Genomic DNA, 24,804 nt, shown 5'->3' on the forward strand with positions numbered 1-24,804 from the left:
TTTTTTATATATATCCATCTATATATAGATAGATATATAGATATATATATATATATATATATATATATATATATATATATATATATATATATATATATATATATATATATATATATATATATATATATATATATATATATATATAGAGATATATATATATAGATATATATATATATATATATATATATATATATATATATATATATATATCTAAATAGATATCTATAGAGAGAGATTATATATATATATATATATATTTAGATATCTATATATATCTAAATAGATATCTATAGAGAGAGATTATATATATATATATATGATGGGATATTTCTGTCAGAATCAGACTAAATTTAGACTGTATGACTTGGTAGCGGTTTACATATGTTTGAATAATTTGGCACACATGAGCTAGACTCTTATCTAGCTCTATTTCTATATTTTCCACTCTTCCTCCATCTCCTGTCAGTTTCATTAGTGCTGTCAGAAAGCTTCTAACACTGTTGCACACCTGTAAACCCGAGCGTGTCAAAGCTTTTCACAAGTTCTTCCTCTCTACAGAAAGATATTCGGCAGCTTGTCAGACGCTACACACACACACACACACACACACACACACACACACACACACACACACACACACACACACACACACACACACACACACACACACACACGTCAAGTCCAGACAGCTTTGAGATCTTAATCTTTGGTTTTCTGCACCACTCTTAACAGTTTTGAGAAAATATGTTTTTGGCAGCCTCTCTGGGGATGAAAGGTGAGAAAAATAAAGAATTCAGAGAGGAAGAGCGGAAGAGTAAGTAACAAGTGAGGAACATCAGGTCATCCACCCAGAAAAATGGGGTTCTTTGGTGAAGGTAGTGAACCGAAATGTCTAAAATGACCTTCTGGTTTTTCTTCAAATGCAGCAACATGGAAAACAAATGACAACATATGGTTCAGTTACTGAAAGCGTGTCCAAAACCTGCAGATACATTCCTTAAATTTACCTTTACAGCAACAAGTGACGCTTGCGTCTGACTGATATAAAATAGATAAATATGACGGGAAGAGTTTTACACTTTTATGTCCGTTTCGTTGCAGCGGTTTTCTTTTCCTCAGTAACAGGATTTACCTCGGCTTTAAACGTGTCTGATATGCAATAACCATCATGTTCTTAGTTCTGAGTCTGCTTACTTCAGTTTTCAACATTCACAAACTAAATGTAATCAGCAATTATTCTCATTCATTTTGATTTCATTATTTATTGTTTATACAATAAGCTCAATCTAGATATTTAAGAATGTGTGTGCGCCTGATATAGTACGTGTATATGAGTTTCCTTGATGTAACACAGAGCAGGTTGAATCTACATGTAAACAACATGTGATGTGTTTAAATGTGTTGTTGTTGACTTTGTGTCCAATAAATATGAAAATGAGACCGAATGTGCTCCTGTTTTATGTTCCCTAGTCATTCCTTTCAACTTAAGCTTGGTATGTGTTTCCCTCCCTGATGAAGGATGTAAAGACTGAAAAGTTATATTAAGTAAATAAAGCAGCAGTTGGACAGTTGTCAGCAGTTGGCTGCCCTGTCTCACAATCAGGTTTGATCTTTTAAGGTTAAGACACAGTCCATATAAACCTTACGTCCGTTTCCTTTTAATCAATCAGTCAGGTTGTTTAGGTAACACCTGTGGAGAGAGAAACTGATTTAAAGTACGACTGGACAACCTTTAGCTGAACAGCAGCCACTGTGGCCACAAGTGGCAATTATGAGATGATGCTAAATGCTAAAACATTGTGCAACAGTAAAGAGGAGTCTTACAGTTAGTAGACAGATATCACTGTGCAACTGACGATACTGAGTCAATGCAGCAGCTACCAGCCCCCAAAGAGTGTGTTATTTCTTCCTTTAAAGTCGAGTTGCATTGAAGGTAATGTAGGCGGCAGGTTTTGTAAAGGAAGAATAAACCATATCTGGTTCTGCTGTGTTGATCCTTTGCTGCTGGTTCTTTTTACTGTCCATCGTGAGTCTGACAGCGTTATAATGCAACTGCGGCCCAATTTGTGACAGAGTGAACTCCTTTTGTAGTCGCCCTCAAGTTCGGGTATAACTCCCCTCCCTCCGGCAGAAAAAGTCTAACTTTTCGTAACCATGGTTTTTAATTCTGATGCTGCACTTTACAATTAAATGACAACTTCTACCGTTTTCTAGACTAGAGAAGGGTATAATTGATCCTAAATACAATGTAACCTTTCAGTTAGTGTCTGTATGACAATATTAAATGTCCGTCTTAGTTTGAGCAATTTAAGTGTGTTTGCATGGAACTGTTTGTACTCCGTCACTCCACACTCTTGCCTGTTTTATCTGTCGGTTTGACTAATTTGTTTTCCGTCTTTGTTTTAACTGTTTTAACTTTTAAATGCACTGTAAGGCGACCTTAGGTGTCCTGAAAGGCGCCTCTAAATAAAATCTATTATTATTATTACAATGCGGCTTGCAGATGGTTAAATAACCGTTAGGGTTCTTGTATTTGTAAGTCTGGTTATTAACAAATATTAATGATTTATTAATATAATATATAATATAATTAATATTAATAAAACTGTAGGGGGCTGATAATAACTGGCACAATGAAGAAGGTGCATTAGCTCAAAAATGCATTAAAATGGCAATCACAAGGAATTAATAATTATTTAAAAAATATTAATTATTATATTAAATAGAATTATTCATTAATATGCCTATATTTACATCAAATCACCTCTCGGGGGCGCCACCTTTGTATCAAAGGAAAACCAGATAATATAGTCTCAGACAATATACTAGACTATAAATTGGGAACTCTGAAATGAATAACTATAAACCAAATTACCATATCAATATCTAATAAAGGTTAAAGGATTTAGGAATTCTTGTACAATAAAGGTTGGCAGAAATCACACTAGTACATCATAAACAATCCTGCATGTATTCCAGAAAGCATTTATTGATAGTATAACACATTTAAAACACACATTATCTAATTCAACTCAAATCTGTGTATGTTTGTCCGTCACTGTGCCCACGTGTTGGACCAGACAGAGGAACATACTGTTTATGTAGCGGGGTATTTGAATCCCTCCCTGTATGTGTCGCTATGTTAAAAGGCCAATTCACAAATGAATGTGAGATTATAACATGTGCAGCCACCCCTCCAAGGTGAAGGCAGCTGCCGACTGCCTTCCTCCTGTTTCCTGACAGGGCATGTCCACACTTTATTCATTCAGTTGCAGGGCTTCACCATGAGCTGGCGCTTCCTTCAGAAAAACATGTGAACCAGCTGAAGTACACTGAAGAGCCATTTGTCTTTGTTTAGGCCGTGGTGCAGTATGTTAGCCAGACATACAGGAGTTGCTGGAACTTCAATAATGTTTGCCGCCCCTCAGTTGTCAATATTAATCACATATTTTCACTGATTATTGGATAAATAAAACTAAATAAATGTACTAAAGTACTGTACTCATGATAACACAGATTAAGATTCACTGATGTTTGTAGGGGGTCATTTTATTCAAACTGCATTTGGACTCATTTTGACAGCATTTATACTTTTCAAGTTATTGATCCAGTCCAAGATTTCAGAATATGAAAGACTGGCATTGTCCTAATAAATCCAGACAATTACATTTAACAGACTTCAATTTAAAATAATGAACTTATTGCTGTGTCACAATCATATCCGAGTTTATATTGGCCCAAAGCTAACATGGGTGGGAGTAATGCTCTGCATAATCTGTCAATATGCACTTTTTCGGCAAATGTATGAAATATTTCATTATTTATTTATTGTTAGTTCTTGGGCTGTTACTGTACCACTGAAGTCAGCTGTTCTTCTTCTCCCTCTATACTGAGGCAGACTGCAGCTACAGTGACTCACTATCACCTCTAGAGGAACACGTGGCATTACAAGACTGGACTGTCCGGCGCTAGTATAGTTAGTATGCTAAATATAGTAGATATCTCTGCAACACAACACATAGACGCATTTGACACAACGTGAACACTGTTACTCTTCACATTCTGCTGTAAATGTTAGTTCATTTACTAAAGGTTTTAAGTTAAGATTCTGGCTTGTCTTACACATTGAACCAAGGCAAGCTGTTGCATCTCTACCAGGAAGAGAAGAAGGTCCAGTGATCAGAAAGCCATCTGATGTAGGCGCAGGCGTTTTGCCGGCTGTTAACATCAGAGCCGGGGGGAGAGGGCAGGAGAAAGACAGCGACAGTGGTTCGCTCCTTGCTGCAGCCACGAGTGTTGAGAGAGAGACCGGACACATTTCTGTGTTCTGTGTTTTTATCAGCTGAGTTTTCACATCTACATCTGAAGAGGTGACATCAGGTTGCAGGATGTGATGTCGGATTTTGACAACAGTGGAGGATTTTTGGAAATCAAGTCCCGTGGCTCAATCGCCATGATGTAAGATCACAACATCAACCACTGGATTGTGGAAATTGGTAGAGGCCAGATTGGAATTGGGCCTAAATCTACAGAGCACCCTTTTAATACAGGTCACAATGGTCACATGCATATCAACCACTGGTGGCAGCAATCAGCAGCTACTCTGTCAGAAATACAACAGAAGAAGAAAAACTAGGCTGAGAGGATTCATTAGCCATTTGTCAATTCAGGGGCTGCAGCCTTCGGAGGCTACATTTGTAGACCGATTCCGTCACAGCGGTCGCGACAAGGATGTCCCATTTCGACAACTCCTTCAAATGCGGCCTTCTTTTCCCGGATTTGGAGGACACATCTGATGTATCCTTCACGGCCTCAGGTATCCCAAGATTCATTGCGCGCCCTGAGAAGTTTTTTTCCGACGAGAAATGCCCCCCCTCGATCTCCACCAGCTGTTCACGCCCCTACCTTTTGCCGCTCCTGTCGCCTAGCAACTCTCAGAAGTTATCAAGAGCAGTTGACGGCAGTTGCCCCTCGGCAGTAACAGCAAATGGATATACTTTTAAATGTAAGTATTGGGTTTCAACTCGCTCACATAGCTAACGATACTAATGTTATAAAATCAAAGGACCTTATAACATAAAATGTTTGTTAAAATGATAGGTTAAGTTACGGGACGTTAGTGCCTAACGTTAAGTTTCTAACCGTATAAGCAGTGGTCCCCAACCACCGGTCCGTGGGTCATTTGGTACCGGGCCGCACAGAAAGATTTAATAAAAAAATGTTTTATTTTGAAAGAGGTTTTATTTTGAAAAATCACCGGATACATCTGTTTGTGCGTCTATGTCTCTTGACACATGTCAAGACGTTCGTCTCTCAGTCAAGTGATACTTTACGTGAAAAAATTAAGCCCACAAGCAACAATGAGTGGCATGCCGGCACTCCGGCACCTGGCGTTAAAAGACAAGCCCTTGGAGTTTTTTGAAAGAAAAAAACATGAACAAGAAGGACATAAACAATTACTGATGGTCACCACATCAACACATGCAAGTGCACTGAGAGGGTCATACTTAGTGACTAACCGTGTCGCTAAGAGAAGAAACCTTTTACTATTGGTGAAGGATTGATACCCCTATATTGGACACAAGCTCAGGGCTCCCACTAATTCAGCGTAATGCTGAGTTTTTTATGCACTTTATATTTGTTTTTATGCCGGCCGTATCATTTTATTCGTCATATTTATCCCCCCCCCCACACTTTGAAGCTCCGTGAAGATATTTTCTTACATGAAACCGGTCCGTGCTGCAAAAAAGGTTGGGGACCTGCTGGTATAGAGGATGGAGAGCAGGGAGAGGATGGACAGACTCTTCTCTCTGCTGGAGAAACTTGTTGCCAAATGAAATCCAAATGAAATTGTGGAGTGGGTCAAATAGGAAAATACTCCTAGAGAAGTAATAAACAGTAAAAACAATCATTACATCAGTATTCTTCACAAACCAATACTGAAAAGGTGTTTTACAGTATGTTAAAGATAAGCAATTAATCAACTTTATACAAAAAGCAATAAGTGCTTTTGATGTTTTTCAGTTCACTTTACTTAAAGATCCAGTCTGTCTTGGGCTTGAACAAGTGCACTGAAATCTGGTTGAATGTCTGAGGTGGATATGCGCAGGACAGCTGACAGGTGATCATCAGTGATAGAGGATCTGTATCTGGATGTGTTGAACTTCATCACTGAGAATGTCTGTTCACATATGTAGGTAGATCCAAAGAGGACCACAATCTTCTGAGCATGTCTCCTCATGTGTGGAAAGTTCTCCTCTTTCAGGGAAGAGTAAAAAACTCAGGCAGTGAGACTGACCTAAAGTGCTCTGACAGAAGTGTGTCAGACTGCAGGTCAATGAGTTCAAGCTGAACATCACTGGGTGCATCATCCACATTGCATGTAAATGGGGAAACGACCATGTGCATTTCATTCTCAACTGTTTTAAAGTCTTGAAATAGCCTCCAGGACTCACCATGCAGTGCTTCTAACATGGATGAGTACCTGTGGAGGGGATCAGCTGATGGTGTGGCTTCCTTCAGTGTTGGCAAGTGGGTGAGAATGTTGTCCTCCATTTGGCTTGAGAGAAGCTGCAACTTTCTCATGAAAGCCTTCACTGCGCTGTACATTTCATGCACAAAAAGGCCCTTGCATTGCAGTTTGACATTTAGTTCATTCATTAGTGCAGTCACATCTACAGAAAAACCAAGGTCTGCCATCCAGTCTGCATCTGAAAGCTCTGGGACGTCTTTTCCGTTCTTCACACAGAAGTCTTGACTCTCTTCTCTCAGACACTCTTTGCCCAGGATGAGCCACCTGACAGCGGCGTGGTAGCCTATGTCACAATGTTCAGTCTCATTTTCCTCCAAAAGTGCAACAAACTGTCTGTGATTCAATGCTCTTGCCCTGATGAAGTTAACTATTTTAGTTACAACATCAACAACATGGTTAATTTTTAGAACTGACTTACATAACACTTCCTGATGTATAATACAATGCAACAATACCCATTTCTGTTCAGGGTTCATTTCTGTCACTTTATCCTGCATTCTCTTCAAAAGTCCAACATTTTTCCCCATTAGATTTGAACAACCATCCGTTGTCACGCCTGCCAGCTTGTACCATTTCAGTCCCAACTTGTCCACACATGCATTTACCTCCGTGAACACATCCCTCCCTGTTGTTGTCCCTTTCATTGACTGCATGGCTTCTCAAATGCCTCCTTTTTCTCCGGGCATGAGTGCTGCAGAATCCATCAAACACTCCTTGATAAACCTTTTCTAGCGATTTTGTGGGATAAGACATAACTTGTCTTGACAGCTGCATCTCTGGATGTGCAATGTTTTGTATAAAGTCCTTGTTGGTTTTGCAGTTTAGCTAGCAAAGCACCCAACTCCTTTTCCCGCTCTTCATCAGACAAGTTCTTGAACGGCGACTCAAATTGTAATCCTTGAACACAGCGACCTGCGCACCACAAACTAAGCACGCGGCTTTACCTTTGACTACTGTAAATAAATACTTAGCAGTCCATGTCTTCTTGAAAATGTTCTGTATCAATCTTTCTTATTTTGGCGTGAGCGGACATTTTGAGGGCTAGCATTACTTGTAGCTGTTCACGCGCGTAAATAAAGAAAAACAGCACCCTTTTCAAAATAATAGCAACACAGTTAGAAAGTTATTTACACCATGCACGCAATACAATGGTGTTACTTTTATTTTCAAAAGGGTGCTGTTAAAAAAAATATATATATACTTTTTCATATGTTATAATTTACGATTGTCCTCACGCGGGCCGTACAATGCCCAGGTCTGCCCTACACCGTCTAAAATACATTATGTGCCGGTGATAAAGCATATCTTCAAACAAGAGTGAAAATAAAAAAAGGAAAGTATTTTCTCTGGGAGAAAATGCTAAAGTAAGCCGTCAACTGCTCTTGATATCTTCTGAGAGTTGCTAGGTGACGGGAGCGGCAAAAGGTAGGGGCGTGAACAGCTGGTGACGTACCAGGAAGTCCCCCGTAGACAGGACCGTCTCATGTTGTAGACTGCTCGGTTCAGCCTTCGCGGTATACGGAGGACCCGGCCTCTAAAGACCGCAGAGGCTGCGTCCTCCGAGGGCTGCAGCCCCTGAATTGAGACACAGCTATTGCTGTTTTAATAGACCTTTATCACAGCAGACATTACAGATGCTCTTAAATAGAACAGAGCCATCGTTGACGTTATTTGTAATTTCCTTCAAGCTGCGAGCAACTGATCTGATCTCATGCTGTGCACACGATGATGAGCAGTTTTCCATACAACACTATGAGACATAGCAGGTGTACTTTACCTTGATGAGGAGTTGGAGTCTGTCACAGCCTAGCTCTTCATCTAACAGCTGTTTCTTGTTCTACCATCATTTAAAAGAAATGCAGAAAATGTGAAATGTAAATAAAGTAAATGGGTAAAGCTAATTGACTTTACTTTACCTCATTTTATAAATAAATCAAAGATTTTTGAAATAATGAAAATCTTAAAGAACTTTGTAAAGTGTGTCAAATTTGGAAGAAAAAAAACACAACCTTACATTCTTTAAACATTTGCAGTTATAGAATTCTGTACTCTCTGACTAATTAATGTTGGGTTTACGCTCTCTCCTAACTAACATCTCCATGACTTCAGAGCTGTTTTAATGAGTCTCTGATCACAGAGCAGCAAATCAATCTCCTCCTTTAATCTCAGATCTCTTCAACACTGACAGCTTCTGTCGGATATTTAAACCGAACCTTCATCTCATTCACTTTAAAACATAAAAGCTGAAGTCTGTTCATAATTTAAAGTTGGATAATGATTCGAGTTGTCGTACTACATGTGAAGTTCACTGTTCAGTTATTCACTTTTAACTTAACTAAAACAGCAATTAAATATTGAAACACATATTCTCAAACTAGTCTTTGTTTGTTTGTTTGTTTGTTTTTCGTAGTTCTTTTGTTTGATTATTTGTTTCTATCGGTCCTTTTGGTTTATTGTTGCTTTAACATTTTCAAATCTGTTGTTAACAATGACACAAATTAAGCGATTATTCATGGTCATGTTTAAACCAAACCAGCGCTGATGGTCAGAGATGTGTCAAAGTCATAATTCAACCACTAGAGGGATCGTTTCAGAAATTTGAACAAATGGCCGATGCTGATTTTTCTCTCAAATTAAGGCTTTAGTGTGCTTCCATAAAGCTAAGGGACTTGTGATAGACAGAATCAAAAACAGCAGTCAAAATGGAAGCAGCAAAGACCCACATATGTTGACCTGTAGTCCCTGGGTTGGTCAAGCTCCAAAAACCTGGATCCTACACTTCTCACAATACAACTGCACATCTCTTTACAAACTTCACATCTCCAGTTTGTAAAGCAACTTTTGTTTACACATTTGTATAAACTGAGATAACCCTGTTGTCTTCAGAGGTTCGTTTCTCAGGATACAACTCCTCCAGAGCCACAGAGGACATGAAGTGTTTTCATCAGTTTAGTGGTACTAACTATGACGAGTAAAAATCTGTGGACTGGCCCTTTAATTGTTCAAATAAATGTCTAGTTCCTTTCTATTTTTTGTCTATTTATAACTCTCTCTTCACTCTTTGTGTCTCCCTTTCTCTCCATCCATCTTCTTCTCTTATCTCAGGCCATTGATCAAACCTCCAGGTGGCTTTGACCTTTGACTTTCCAACTGCTTTGTCCAGAAACACTGACCATTTATCACACACCTCTGTTCTCTCGCTCTCTGTCTCTCTTTTGCTCTGCAAGCTGATTTTTCCGTCTCTCTCTTTTCTTACATACCCAGGATCTCTTATCCTCCCTGGTCTTTAATCAGCCCTCAGTATGAACACCATCAGGTATTGATGGTATTGATCGGCAGCTGTAATCCTCAGGCGCAGCTCAATGTTTTTCTTGTCTTCTCTCCTCACCTACAACTTTACATTCCTTCACACAGAACCAGGATACAACTTTCAGACCTTTGAAAAGTTTGAAAACTTTCACTTGTGATGCTTTCAGACAGAACATGTGTGTGCTTCAGGTGGGGATGGACCTGGTGATTCAATAACTGTAGTTTGTGAAGTTATGAGATGGACAAAATATCAGACACATTTTCATAAAACTGAGTCAACACACAAACAACTACAAGATACTACAAATAATCTACTGTAATGTGAAACTCTGCATTTTCTTCTTTATTCTATTGTAATTGTACTGTCTGCCACTTTTTGTGTTGTTTTGTTTGTTTGTTTGTCCGTTTACCTCCTTGAGGGGTCAATGTGGAATAAACAAAAGTCTCAGAAGTAGCAGGAAGGTTCTCAGATTAATTTATTGATCGACTGAGCGAGCCGGTCAGACTACTCTCTCTTTTCTGTCTTCTTCTTTCTTACTCCCCATCTTCCTTCCTTCCTAAAACAAATGAAACACATATTCATGTTGGAAATCGGTTTTCAAGGATTTTCATTGCAAAAATAAATTTGAATATTTTTTTTCCCATGACTCTGTTTCCCATCACAGCAGCTAACTCATGTTAGAATCATTCTGCTGTTTGTTTTAGTTGCTCTGGTTGTGAAAGTTTTGTCGAGATCAGAAAGTCATGTTGTGTATTTATCCATTATTGATGTTCCCAAAAGTTCCTGCGATTCAGCTGGAAGTGTTTTTTTTTTTTCTCAAGATAAAAAGATTATCAAAAGATCTGCGGTTGTTTATAATCGATACGATCTCACAGCAGGATGGGAGAGTTTCAGGGGGAAAAAGAAAAATATTTAATTTTATAGCAACCAAAGTGTATCTGTAAACGACCCAGATACAGATACAGTACCACTGCCAGTTCAAAAGTTTGTAAACCTTCAAAATAAAAGGACCATCATCCTGCTTTGAGCACAGCATTGTTTAAAAGTCTTTAATAAAACATCATTTTATTTTTGCAAAACTATTATGGTAGGTCCTTTCTCCCTGCAGCGGTCAGTGGTGGTGTACAATCACCACGGACCCTGGTAGACCACCACACCCACACAGACTGTTCCACCACTGTTGTGCAATTATCACTGCCATGTGCAATATTCAGTTTTTATCATTTATTATTGTAAATTACCGGACACTTCTCAACCTCTTTTATATTTATATATTCACTTCCTTTTAATGCTGCTACTTATTTTAACATACATGTGTTATTTTGTATGTTATTAACATGTGCTCGCCACTTTATATGTTTCACTTTCTTGTCTTTGCTGTAACAATGTACATTTCCCCGTTGTGGGATTCTGCCACTTTAACATTTGAGTTTAAATTATTTTTAAGGTTAAGGTTTTCTTTTAAGGTTTCAGTAATTCACATTATCATCAGGTCCATATGTGTTTGGTGTTTGTTTTCAGCGTGTGATGATCTGAAAACAGAACTCGTCAATGCTTTTCATATCAGATGATACATTATGGATTTGGCAGCATAATAACTGAGCACTAACAGATTCTTCATGTCTTTATCTATTCAATTGTTTAAGTTAATGTCTTCTATAAGTTTAATAAAAGAGAAATGCAAAAGGAAGATCTGTGGGACCCTGTCTAAACGTGTGTGTGTGTGTGTGTGTGTGTGTGTGTGTGTGTGTGTGTGTGTGTGTGTGTGTTTTCTTCTCAGGGCAACAGCAAACGCACTTTCAAATACACTGTAGAGCTTTTTATTTACATAATGAGGATAGTTTTTAATGAAAGTATATCTGTAAAGTTGCAGTAGGCAAAGATGGTTAAATATTAAAAAACAAACATGCCCTGACCACCACCACCAATCTTCTCTCCTCAGCATCGTCTCCTAAAAATGATGTTCCCAGACAACGAAACTGCGTTGTCAATTACTTTTCCAGGGAACTGAATTTCTCCCGGATAATGTTTGTTTTGAACATGTCACAAATACTTTTCTGATCAAAGTCCTGGTAACCAGAGTGCTGAGTAGGTAGGTGTAGATGGACGTATCAAACATACACACACTTTTTACCCTGGAGACCGCTGTTTGTGCCTTGCGTGAAACCAAAAGTAACATTGACAAATTTTAATGTACTTAACTTACGTAAATCAAATTAAGTAACAGACATACTTATTTTAACCTAAAACCATAATCTTTTCCCAAACATAACCAAGTACTTTTATTGCCTAAACATAACCAAGTGTATAAAACGGCAACCGTAATCCGGAACAAAATACGTTTCCCTAAACATAATTAAGAATTCAGTTTTGTTTTATGGGAACATCATTTTTCGGGGACAGAGTTGCCCTCACTCACCTTAATCAAGTGTCTCTCAGGACATGAATTTTAGTCCTGAGCTTTGAATGCTCATCATCCACCCTGACAACCTCCATACATGTGCTGTGCAAGAATAATGAACATAATCTATACTGCAACGTTTCCTGATCTATGAATTTATGTAACTTTGTTCCTGTCTGATAGAAATGACTGAAGATTTAATATGAGGGAGTAGAGCAACAAAACCTTCAAAGTGTTTTCTGATCTGAAGTCGTTGTGGTTAAGGTTTGGTTAGATTTAGGAACAAGAACAACTTGTTGAGTGTTGGGGAAACAATATGATTCGTGTTGACATAACTACGTCATTTATGCTTGGGGACCTTCGTCGTCATGGTTACAAGTTTTGGAACGATCAAGGTCAAGGTTGATAGAAACCGAAATGTGAATTCCCAAGTTTTACACTCTGGCGTTTCCTTGGCCCACGCCACGCTGGCAGCGGCTGCAGCAGCAGATGTGGTGTTTTCAGGTGAAAACTTCTGGACTTGCAGATCTTTAGTCCTACAAACTGTTTTAAGTAGTCCACTTATCCACCCGCATCTTTTGTCTGAGCCTCCTGACAGCAGCAGCACATTTCTACATCAGAGCCTTCACCCTGCTAAGTTCCCTTTAATCCTGAGAAAGTATCTGTGCATACTTAAATGTGGGACAAAGTACTCTGATGTCGACGTTTAAAGAAAATACGAAGGAAAGTCGATGTTAAGTGCCGAGTGAAAAGGAGATCAAAAACACGACAATATCTGTGTTTAGCTCCGACAAGCTTGGAGTTGGTTGTTAAAGTTAGTGAGGAAGAGAGCAGAGAGAGAAAGAGGAGGCAGGAGGGGGGTTAGGTTTCGATTAGTTAAGAGCAGAGAGGCTGTGATTCTGCTCAGCTGGAGAGTGAAAGTATCGACGTGGAGTCAGAGAACCTCGGCTTCCCTCCCCTTCACTCCCTCAGGTAGGCATTAAAACCGGCCGAGCGAAGGAGGGATGGAATGATGTAGAGATGGAGGAATAGAAACCCTCAAGAGCCCAGCAAGAGCTTTGATTCACCAGGGTTTCTCACATCAACAGCAGGAGTCTGGGGCCCGCAGCTCGAGGAGGGGCCGCCATCTTTAAAACCACAACGCTGTCAAAAATTAATCGCCCCCGCTTTGCTTTTCAATTATCAATTCAGCATTGAGCCAAGCTGCAGCTTAGAGCCGGCTTAAGGTTACTAACGGCTGTTAAGACGCAGGAGTTTCTTTGAATAATGTGATGGGAATAATGTGTGTTTGGTGTTTTAACGAGGTGAGGAGATCAGAGCCGAGCCGCTACGTTAAGTTATCTGATCACACTCAATGAGGATGAGGATTGCACATGATTTTATGTTTTTGTTCGTGGACTGAAACCTGCTTGTGATTATCGAGGTTGGAGTAGTGTTTCTCAAACTGCTCTAACATACTATAAACTGCATCTAAATCATTAGCGTGTCCCGCTAACTAGCATCCTACCAACAGTAGTCCCAACCATGCATCCCAGGAGAGCGTTGACCACTGCTGGAGGACGAGTCTCTAGCAAGTCGTGTGAGTATATATTCCATAGTCTTTCATATCTGACGGCAATTTATACTAGTGTAAGCGAATATACTAATTAGTTAGTTAACTAGTAGGAGTGTCTTCTGACTTTACCAGTTAACTAGTTATACACACTTTCTTCAACTAGTTTGTTAAGGCACATTGGCCTATTGGCTCCCCAGTTCAAAATAAGAATGACCAACTAATCAGAACTCAGGATTTTGTAATTATCCTGCCTGCTTCATGTTGCATGTTGCACACTAAATAACATGTGGCCTGAGGTAACGCACCAACTTAACTAGTGTCTGCATGCAGCTTACATGTTAACTAGTTAAGGCAAAAATGCTGATTAGTTAACTCAAAATGTTTACAGGTTATCTTTACCAGCCGAATGTCCACTAGTTACACTATGTTGACCTGACGAGTTAACTAGTGAGGTTCAATTTGCTTTTGTAGTTAACTAGTTGGGTCAAAATGTCCACTAGTTACACTAGTTGGGGTCATTTTGACCCAGATTAGTTAACTAGTTACACATACTTTATCTTACTAGTTAACTTGTGAAGGCAGACATGAGTAGTTAACTAGTTTGGGTCTATTTTGACCGTACCAGTTAACTACTGAAGTGCTCAAACAGTGATAAATGTTAACTAGTGAATCTTTGTCACATTACTAGTGAAACTAGTTGTCAACTAGTCAAAAAGTCAACTAGTGTGCTGAAAATGAACTAGTTTGAGAAAATGCCTAACATTTTAAATCAATGTCTAACGAGTTGCACACAGTCGCTCACTAGTGCTGAGCAAGACTTGCCTAGTTAGTAGTAAAGTCTTTACCTGTTACAGAATACTGCTGGAGGATGTAAAGGACACATTTACAGATGTCAAGCTAGGATGTAAGTATTGGGACATTTTGTCTGCGCAGTCTTGTTGAAGACTCCGGTTGATTAGACAGGCTTATTACAGGCCTGCAACAGACACAGACATATTTTCTTTTTTTTGTCAGAGCATTTCATTGATTGATTGCTGTCAGGATAGAAAGAAAATTTTAACAAAAGGGATTTTTTAAGGAGTTTTAAGACGGAAAAACACTTAAAATTAAACAAATACACAGACCCTTGTGGAAAATCTATTACCCCTTATATATATACCCCATATATCATAATACATAATGCTATGCATTATTTAACCCCAAATTTGGCATAAAAGAAGAAGACAGAAGGAGGACTTCCTGAAAACAACCCATATGTCCCTTGTAAATCACAGATGTTTTTTATCAAATGTTTGTTTCCATCAAAAGCGCTCCCATGAGCTCCAACCGGAGGACGCTTGTCCTCATAGGATACTTTGTATGAATGAGATTGTCATTGCTCAATCTGACAGCTGAAGAGCCAGGAGGACAATCCACATGCGGCTATAAAAAGCTATGAAACATTCACCGGCAACATTCAGTGTCCACGCCAGCCGATATTGCTCCCACAAAATGCCATTTGGGTCTTTGTTATTATAGTGTCTGTGACATATAAAGCTCAGGATAGACAGACACACCTAAGACAAGCTTCTCCTCCATTTGCTACAGTGATGTCAGCAACGTTTGTTATGAACAGTTTAGAGATTTTCAACTAGACCAGCAGCACAGCAAAGCTAGAGTGCTTTAAAAACAGAAAGACTTTGTGCTTTTTCTATAGACTGCATCTACATCTGCATCTGCATCTGCATCTGCATCTGCATATGCTCTCTCCTCATTGGGAACAATTGAAAAAGAAAAGAAGAAACATTTTTTCTAAGACTCTTTTTTTCCCTCACAAAGCAAAAAGTACAACATACTATATGTAATAATCTTTCCTCTAAAGTGTAATCACAAAATAATAAAACATTTTTTAATAATATAAAATGTTTCTCTTACTTCTTATAATTCTGTCTTTCTCATAATATTGAGATACTTTCCCAACATACCAATTTATATAACTGTATAGTTAATAACTATGATGTGTCAATTAAGAAATGTGTTTATGATTATAATAATAAACTTATAATTATGGCAAATTGTCACATGAGAAAACATTTTAGCTGAAAAACTAAGATCCTTTCTAATAGGAAAACTCAGAATTACTATCATTACTACATAAATATTTTCATAGAAATGAACTGAAACTCTTGTCAGCCTGGAAGAGAGGACACAAATGTAAAAAGTGCTGAAAGATTTAAGCAGTAATGTAAACTTTACAGGTTTTATATTTAATGGACATGAAAAGCACTGGTATAGTTCTTTAATCTTATTTTTGCAGCGTCCTTCAGTGGACATCTGTGATTTGCATTTAGATTTCAGATGAAAACTCTGATCTTTATTCCTACAAACAGTTTTAAGTAGTTCACCTTTCCACACACATCTTTTGTCTGAGCCTCCTGACAGCAGCAGCACATTTTAACATCAGAGCCTTCAACCTGCTAAATTCCCTTTAATCCTGAGAAAGTATCTGTGCATACTTAAACGTGGGACAAAGTACTCTGGTGTTGGCGTTTAAAGAAAATACAAAGGAAAGTCGATGTTAAGTGCCGAGTGAAAAGGAGATCAAAAACACAACAATATGTGTGTTTAGCTACGACAAGCTTGGAGATGATTGTTGAAGTTAGTGAGGAATTAGCAGAATTGGTTGACTGACGTATAATAAAATATGTGAATGTGCAATATTTAGCAGAATACGATGAATATGGATAATTAGCAGAACAAGTGAAAATGAAGTTCTTGCAGATAAGGGAATATGAGCAATTAGTGGGAATATAAAAATGACATATGCTATTAAAGGTTCAATACACGGTTTTCAGAGCAGAGGGATGCCTCTACACGGTTCTCACCATGCAGTGCTGAGCCGTGGCTAGCAGCTAAAGGTGCTAACAGCAAGAACAGTAAAAACATGGAAACAGCGGTAGCAGAGCTAACGATGTTACCTGAAGGGGACCCGGAGGGTGGGCGCTATATTTCCAGGCTGCAGTATAAGCAGTGCGGAGCAGCGGCCATTGCTTATCACACATGCACTAAAATGCATGCACAGCCGGCCCTGCTGAAAGCGCAGAGAAACTCGGATTAGCACTCATACACAGAGGGGGCGTGACTCTATTCTCTGCTCAGTTCTTCTTGCACGCTTTGATAATACTGACAATGATCTGAGCCAAGGTCAGCTTTGACCCGAGTACCAGACCAAATACAATCAGAAGGGGAGGGTGAGCGCCAGTGCTGTGAAGCCAAAACACCACCACCAGTTATATGCACAAAACATAAGAGTCTGCTCAGGCATGGTTACGGAGAAAGCAACTCCACAATAGATGCTAGAGACATAGCAGTAATAACTAGGAAGAATGCTAGACGGAATGACATGTGATTGCCCCCCAAAACCCCACGGATAGATGGCATCTGTGAGGAACTTATGACAGAGAAATGCACCGGCTCATCATGGAAGAAAGCAAAAGCCTACCAATTATTTAATTTTTTTAAATAACCTCCCATTAAAGAAGTAGAATGAGGTACATGTGACTCTAGACGTGTGATTGGACTGCTCACTTTCTCAAGTGGAGATGGAGCTCTCAAGTGAAGGCCAGCCCCATCACTGGGGAAACGGTGAATAACTCCTAAACATGCCACGAATGCCAAGCTGGCATAAGTATAGCCTCCTTATTGCTTAAACAGTAAATTCAACAAAATGATACCCTTACGCTTTTCTGGATGTTCTTTTAAAGTATTATTGATGTATATCTCTGGGAGTGTTAACAACAAATGAAACTACCAGAACTTATGGAGAAGTTTGCCACCGTCGTCCTTCTGATTGAACTTACGCTGAGCTTCATTTGTGATACGTCAAAAACAAACGTAACTTAGGAGAAAATACGTTTCCCTCAAAATGTAATTGACAATGCAGTTTCATTGTATGGGAACATACTTTTATAGGAGACCAGGATGGGTGAACATAGTGGAACAAGTCTTTAGTTTGTCTCTTCCACCATTGTTCAAATCACATTTAGTCAAAAGTAAATAAATAGGAAAGAATAAAAAAATGCAGCTTTTACCACATTTTCCACTTTGCTTGAGAGAAATGAGCATGACACAATAAATAACTACTTAACTCTGTTTTCAAGGGAAGTTGATGTTGAATTTACATTTAAGGAGAGCTTGAAGTTCCTGTCAGTCTCTATATTGTTGAACAAAAATCCCCATCACAGCCTCCCTGACCTTTGACCTGCTTCGGGAGGGTAAAAACAGACAAGAACATTTGTTAACACAGAAAACAATAGAGTAATATATATATTTTTAATTCTATCATTATTTAATTTCTCATATATTATGCTATATCTGTTCCATGCTCGGTTTGAAGAATGAGATCAATACGTTCTTATGTTTGATGTCTCGAACAAGAACCTGTACGATTCCGCTCTTAACCTCCGTAATTTGTTCACCAGAGGGCAAAACCATTGATCACATTTCCAAACCAACAGACGCTTGATGATAAATATTTTATTTCTGCGTGTCTCTATAAATGACTCCCCAACAACGTGCGAGTTGTTGTGAACTCGTCCTAGACACAGATGATCAGTGAGGATATTGATGGATTGTTTATGAGCAGCTGATGGGAGATGAATTGGTTTAGTGGCGTAGCATCCGCTCTGTTTGTCGGAGCTGCTGCTCATAATCACACCTCAGATGATTGACAGCTGGCTGTCTTTAGCCTGTGATTCATATATATGAAAATAAATGAGCATGGAAACCTTGTAACTCCAGTTGGTAAGTCTTGTTTGTATTCATCAGCATTTGAAGGCTGATCCAACCCTGAAATGCTTTCAGTGAATGTATTAGAATGTATTTAGAAATGATAAAATGACATCCCTTGTTCCTGGGTAGGCAGTTTGAATCTTGGTCAGGAAGGGCCAACCTAATTATTGTGTAATTAGTTTTACCAAATATGTTTGGAGGGAAATATAATTGCTGCTTGGATTTTGCTGAGTGGCAACATTTCTTTCTCCAGTGTAGAAGTGCTCGGGGTGAACGGTGCGCAAGGACGTTAAAGAGAAATAAAACGTTTTTGCCTGTTTGTTATTGTGTCTAACAGAACAGTCTCATTTTGAAATCTCGCGTTGCTTCAACATTGTGGGAATTATCCTAATATTCAGCTATGACATTGAAAATCTTTTAGATAACACAAAACACAACAAACACTCTCTCCAACTCTCACTCATGTTTCCACCGTTGTCTTCCTGCAACAAGTCACATGACATGATATTTGTCAGTGGCAAAAATAAGCACTTTTAGTGGACGTACGTTGAGCATGCAGAATTGTCCCAAGCGATTATATTGTAATACCGAAGTTACCCTTAACCAAGAGCTCCTAGTTGCCTTAACTGAACCATAACATTCTAAACATCCATTTTTAGCTGCCATGAGCCTATATTGTATTTCAAAATATAATATTGTAGGGAAAACAAATGAGTCCCCACGCCGGAGACCGCTCCTTTCTGCTGCTGCTACAGCAGCTTTGAAGCATTTCTTTCCCAGGACCAGTAACACTCCTTGAGCAATGCAGCACACATGTGTAGAGCTACTGGAAGAGCAAAAGGGACACAAGCACAGGGAACACATGCATCTCTCTCACTTTCCTTCCCTGTCATCGCTCTACTGGCACTGTATTACAGCGAACATTTGGGTTTCATATAATTGCAAATCTTAATGATTATAACTTAACCACAAACCTAAACCCTTTAAAGCTGCATAAACTATATTAAAGAGCGTTTCACCCTTAAACGTGCTCTGCACATACACTTTTAGATTGATTCAAACCGAAGAAAATGCACTATAAGAAACTTTTGGTGGTGCAGGGTTACAATGTGCCTCTGAAATTGAAAATCCTTCACATAAAGTCGAGTGGAAGCGAGGAATGGAAATATTTATTTTCACTCTGCTAAATGGCAAATGTCAATTCTGCAATGCCATCACATCGGAAACACTTTCACATCAGTCTGTAATTTCACCTCAAAGCGAGCGTGAGGAACAAACAACGAAACTAAGAACAAACAACAAATAACAAACCCCCTTCTGCAGTAGCCACATCGAAGCAAGGTTGTTGCCTGACGGCGGTAAATCGCCTCCAGTCCAGATTCCTCAGGTCTATTACAGCCGGAAGGCGAGCAGGAGAGCCGGCTGCGAGCAGGATGTGACCGGCAGGAGCATCGACTGGTTAAGGCTGAAGATTGGTTAGAGCGGACGGATCGATACGCTCGGAGCCTGGACAGAAAGCTGGACGCGAGAGAGAGAGAGAGAGTCCTGTGATTGATGCAGGGAGAGAAAGAGGAAACAATAGAGAGAAATAAAGAGGAACAATACTTCTATTATTTTCTGTTTCTTTTATTCTGTTTAAAACAATTGAGATTGCACCTACAGGTATACATGTAATGAATGAAATGAAAATGCCAATCATGTTGTTTTCCCAGATGTCAAAATGGTGGTGATGGATGATGGTGGAAAGATTGCAACCTCAAAGTGAAGGTTTCTCGTAACTTAAAATGAATGTTGATTTATAATGTATAAATGTAAAAGGGATCTAACGTGCATAGGTGTGTCAGAAACCTACAATATCTCAGTTTGACACATACAGTACTACACATTTAGAACAACACAAGTAAATAAAACACAAGACACATTCACCAATACCATGCAGAATGAAGACACACACTTAGAATACAGAAAACCCAGAACACAAGAGAAGTTTGATAGGAACAAACATCATTTTTGATCAAGTAAAGGAATTCCAGAGAGCTATTAGCAAGACAATCTAGAGACAAAGTGAAGTCTGACTACAAGGGCTAGAAACATGTTTCCAACGCTAGAAACTTATAGTCTGGACTAGAAACAATCACAGACTATAAAAGGACAACAAGTGCTGAGGAAGTATCTGCATTTCAGATAAACGGAACACTTTTTATGCACGTTTCGAGAGCTCCCCGGCTGTGGAGGTACAGAAGGCTCAGGATGGCATCTTTCCATCAAAGGTTTAACCCACACACGGCTCCTGGACCTGATGGCATCCCTGGTCGTGCTCTCAAAGTGTGTGCAGTCAGCTGGTGGATGTGCTCACAGCCATTTTCAATATGTCTCTGCTCCAGTCTGTAGTCCCCACATGTTTTAAAAAGCCCACCATTGTGCCTGTCCCCAAAAAGACAAAACAAACTGACTGAAAACTGACAATTTATAAATCAAAAGGATGCTGAAAAACTAATCCATGCTTTCATCTCAAGCCGACTCGATAATGCACTCTTTACTGACCTTCCAAAAAAAAACAACGGAGAGACTTCAGCTGATCCAAAACGCTGCAGCGAGGCTGCTGACTAGGACCAAGAGGAGAGACCACATCAGTCCAGTGTTAGCCGCTCTACACTGGCTTCCAGTAACTTTTAGAATTTTTAGAAGTCCTAAACGGAACTGCACCAAGTTACACTGCCAACTCTCTAATCAACTATGTGCCCCCAAGAACATTACGATCATCCACTACTGATTTATTAAATGTTCCCAGAAACATTCAAAAGAAAATTGGGGATGCAGCCTTTTGCAATTATGCACCAAAGCTATGGAACACTTTACCTGCAGACATCAGGGAGGCAAGCTCACTCAATATCTTCAAAAGTAAGCTAAAAACATATCTCTTTACTTTAGCCTTTTAATAGTGATATTTTATATATTCTTATCTTAGTCACTTTAAACTAATTTAAATGATTTCATACATTTTTAAGCTTGGTTTTCCTGAAGGAGGATCATTTAGTGTTGAGGAAGTAAGAAAGTTAAAAGTAAGGTTGAGAGAGCAAGAGGAAAAAGTAATGTCAAAGAGAAAGATTAAATCTGAAGCGTTGAAAACAATGGAAGAACATAAAATACAGTTTATGTTATGGGAGAAGGAAGCAGAGAACAGGGATAGGAAGAAAGTATGTGGATTATTTGCAAAGACAAATATAGATGAAAGTACAGACAAAGGGATTATGAAAATGTCAAAGAATGTGTAAAGGCTGCTATTTTATCTGCTATTTTAATTCAGCTATTTTTATACAATTTTAATTCTGCTATATTATATTATTTTAATTCTACAATTTTATCTGCTATTTTATCTGCTATTTTATACTATTTTAATTCTGCTATTTTTATAATGGTACTTCAGACTCATTTACATCAACACTGTGATTATTGTACTGTAAATGCTCTTATTCTGTCCTTGTACTAATTGTTATGTTTTTGCTGTGAAGCACTTTGGGCTGCAATTCTTGTATGAAAGGTGCTATACAAATAAAGCTTATTATTATTATTATTATTATTATTATTATTATTATTATTATTATTATTATTATTATTATTATTATTATTATTATGAAGTGCTTTGAGCGGTTAGTCAAATGCACGACTGTGTGGCCACAACGCTGACGACACAACCTCATCTCTACGTCATCTCTTAGGAGCTCATTGTGGATTAAAAGAAGCAACAAAGAGGGGGACACGCCTCCATCCCCAACAACGGGACTACGGGGGAGAAGGTCAGCAGCTTCAGGTTCCTCTGGCTTCACATCAGTGAGGACCTGACCAGGACTCATCACACCTGTATCATCACAAAGACAGCAGCTCCACAGGCTGAGGAGGTTCAACATGGACTCCAGGATACTCAGTGACTTCTACAGGTGCCCCATCAAGAGCATCCTGATTGGTATGGCAGCTGCACCGCCCTCAACCGTGAGACTCTACAGAGGGTGAAAACTGCTCAACACATCACCAGGACGGAGCTGCAATCCATGGAGGAGCTCTACACCCAGCGGTGTAGGAAGAAGATCACACAGGATCATCCAGGACCCCCATCACCACAGCAACAAACCGCAGCATCTGGGCCAAGACCAGCAGACCACAGGCCATAAAACTGTTGAACTCCTGAGCTCTGTGAAGTTCACTACTAACATAATATATAATATATAATATATATAATATATAATATATAATATATAATATATAATATATAATATATAATATTTATATAATCCATTCATCGTCTACCACTTATCCGGGATCGGGTCGCGGGGGCAGCAGATCCAGTAAGGAACCCCAATCTTCCCTTCTCCGGGCCACATCCTCCAGCTCCGACTGGGGGATCCTGAGGCGTTCCCAGGCCAGTGAGGAGATATAATCTCTCCACCGAGTCCTGGGTCTTCCCCGGGGTCTCCTCCCAGCTGGACGTGCCTGGAACACCTCCCTAGGGAGGTGCCCAGGTGGCATCCTTACTAGATGCCCGAACCACCTCAACTGGCTCCTTTCAATGCAAAGGAGCAGCGGCTCTACTCCGAGTCTCTCACGGATGGCTGAGCTTCTCACCCTATCTCTAAGGGAGACGCCAGCCACCCGTCTGAGAAAACCCATTTCGGCCACTTGAACCCGTGATCTCGTTCTTTCGGTCATTACCCAGCCTTCATGACCATAGGTGATCGACCGGTAGATCGAGAGCTTTGCCTTCTGGCTCATCTCTCTTTTCGTCACAACGGTGCGGTAAAGTGACTGTAATACCGCCCCCGCTGCTCCGATTCTCCGGCCAATCTCTCGCTCCATCGTGCTCTCACTTGCGAACAAGACCCCGAGGTACTTGAACTCCTTCACTTGGAGTAAGGGCTCTTTATATAATATATAATATATATATAATTGACGTATATATATTTGAGATATATATATTTATATTTGAGATATATATATATATAGATATATATATAGATATAGATATATATATATATATATAAGATATATATAGATATATATATGAGATAGTTAGTACTTAGTTTCATCAGACCAGAGAATCTTGTTTCTCACAGTCTGAGAGTCATCCAAGCGGCTTTCATGTGTTTTGCACTGATAGTTGTCCTTCTGGTAGGTTCTCCCATCTCCACAGACGATCTCTGGATCACTCTTGGTCACCTCTCTTACCGAGGCCCTTCTCCCCGATTGCTCAGTTTGGATGGGAAGCCAGTTCTAGGAAGAGTCTTAGTTGTTCCAAACTTCTTCCATGTCAGAATGAAGGAGGCCAATCCTGTCTCTGAGCTCCACAGGCAATTGCTTTGACCTAATGGTTTGGTTTTTGCTCAAAAATACATTGTGCACTGTTGGACCTTATATAGAAAGGTGCGTGTCTTTACAAATCATGTCCAATCAATTTAATTTACTACAGGTGGACTCCAAACAAGGTGTAGAAATTGGATGCTCCTGACACTTCATTTCAAGTGTCACTGCAAAGGGTCTGAATACTTATGTCAATGTGAAATTTCAGTTTCTTATCTTTAATACATTTGCAAAAAATTCAAAAATTCTGTTATCGCTTTGTAATTATGTGGTATCGAGTGTAGATTGATAAGGGAAATGTGAAAATATTGAAGGGGTCTGGATACTTTCTGAACCCACTGTATATATATATATATATATATATATATATATATATATATATATATATATATATATATATATATATACTCACAACTTCTTATTTATTCTTACTGTGTGCTAAAACCACAATGTTGCATCTGTTAGAGTTATCTGTTATTTATTTATACATATACACATCTGTTTATTCAACCTTATCATTCATAACCCCCATAATTCAATATACAGCATTTCATTCTACTGTATAGTATTTAATTTTACATTCTGTTTTATCTTATTCAATATGTGTATATTTAACTTATTGCAAAATGTATTATTGCACCATTATGTTCTTGCACTATTATATTTATTTTTATGTCTGAAGTATACTGTATGTTTCATTGTTGGATTTTCATTGCCAAAAAATACACTGTACCTGCAAATTACCATAAAGCCTTGAAATCTTGAATCAACTGAAATCAAATGTTGTCTTCCCTTTTGGTAGTCTAAAATAATGACAACATGTATTTTAGATGTTATGCTATGTTATGTTAATGGTTTCCTATCATTTATAGGAAGAAAAAGGT

Source organism: Cottoperca gobio, chromosome 12, assembly GCF_900634415.1.
Source record: "Cottoperca gobio chromosome 12, fCotGob3.1, whole genome shotgun sequence".
NCBI classification, from domain to species: domain Eukaryota; kingdom Metazoa; phylum Chordata; class Actinopteri; order Perciformes; family Bovichtidae; genus Cottoperca; species Cottoperca gobio.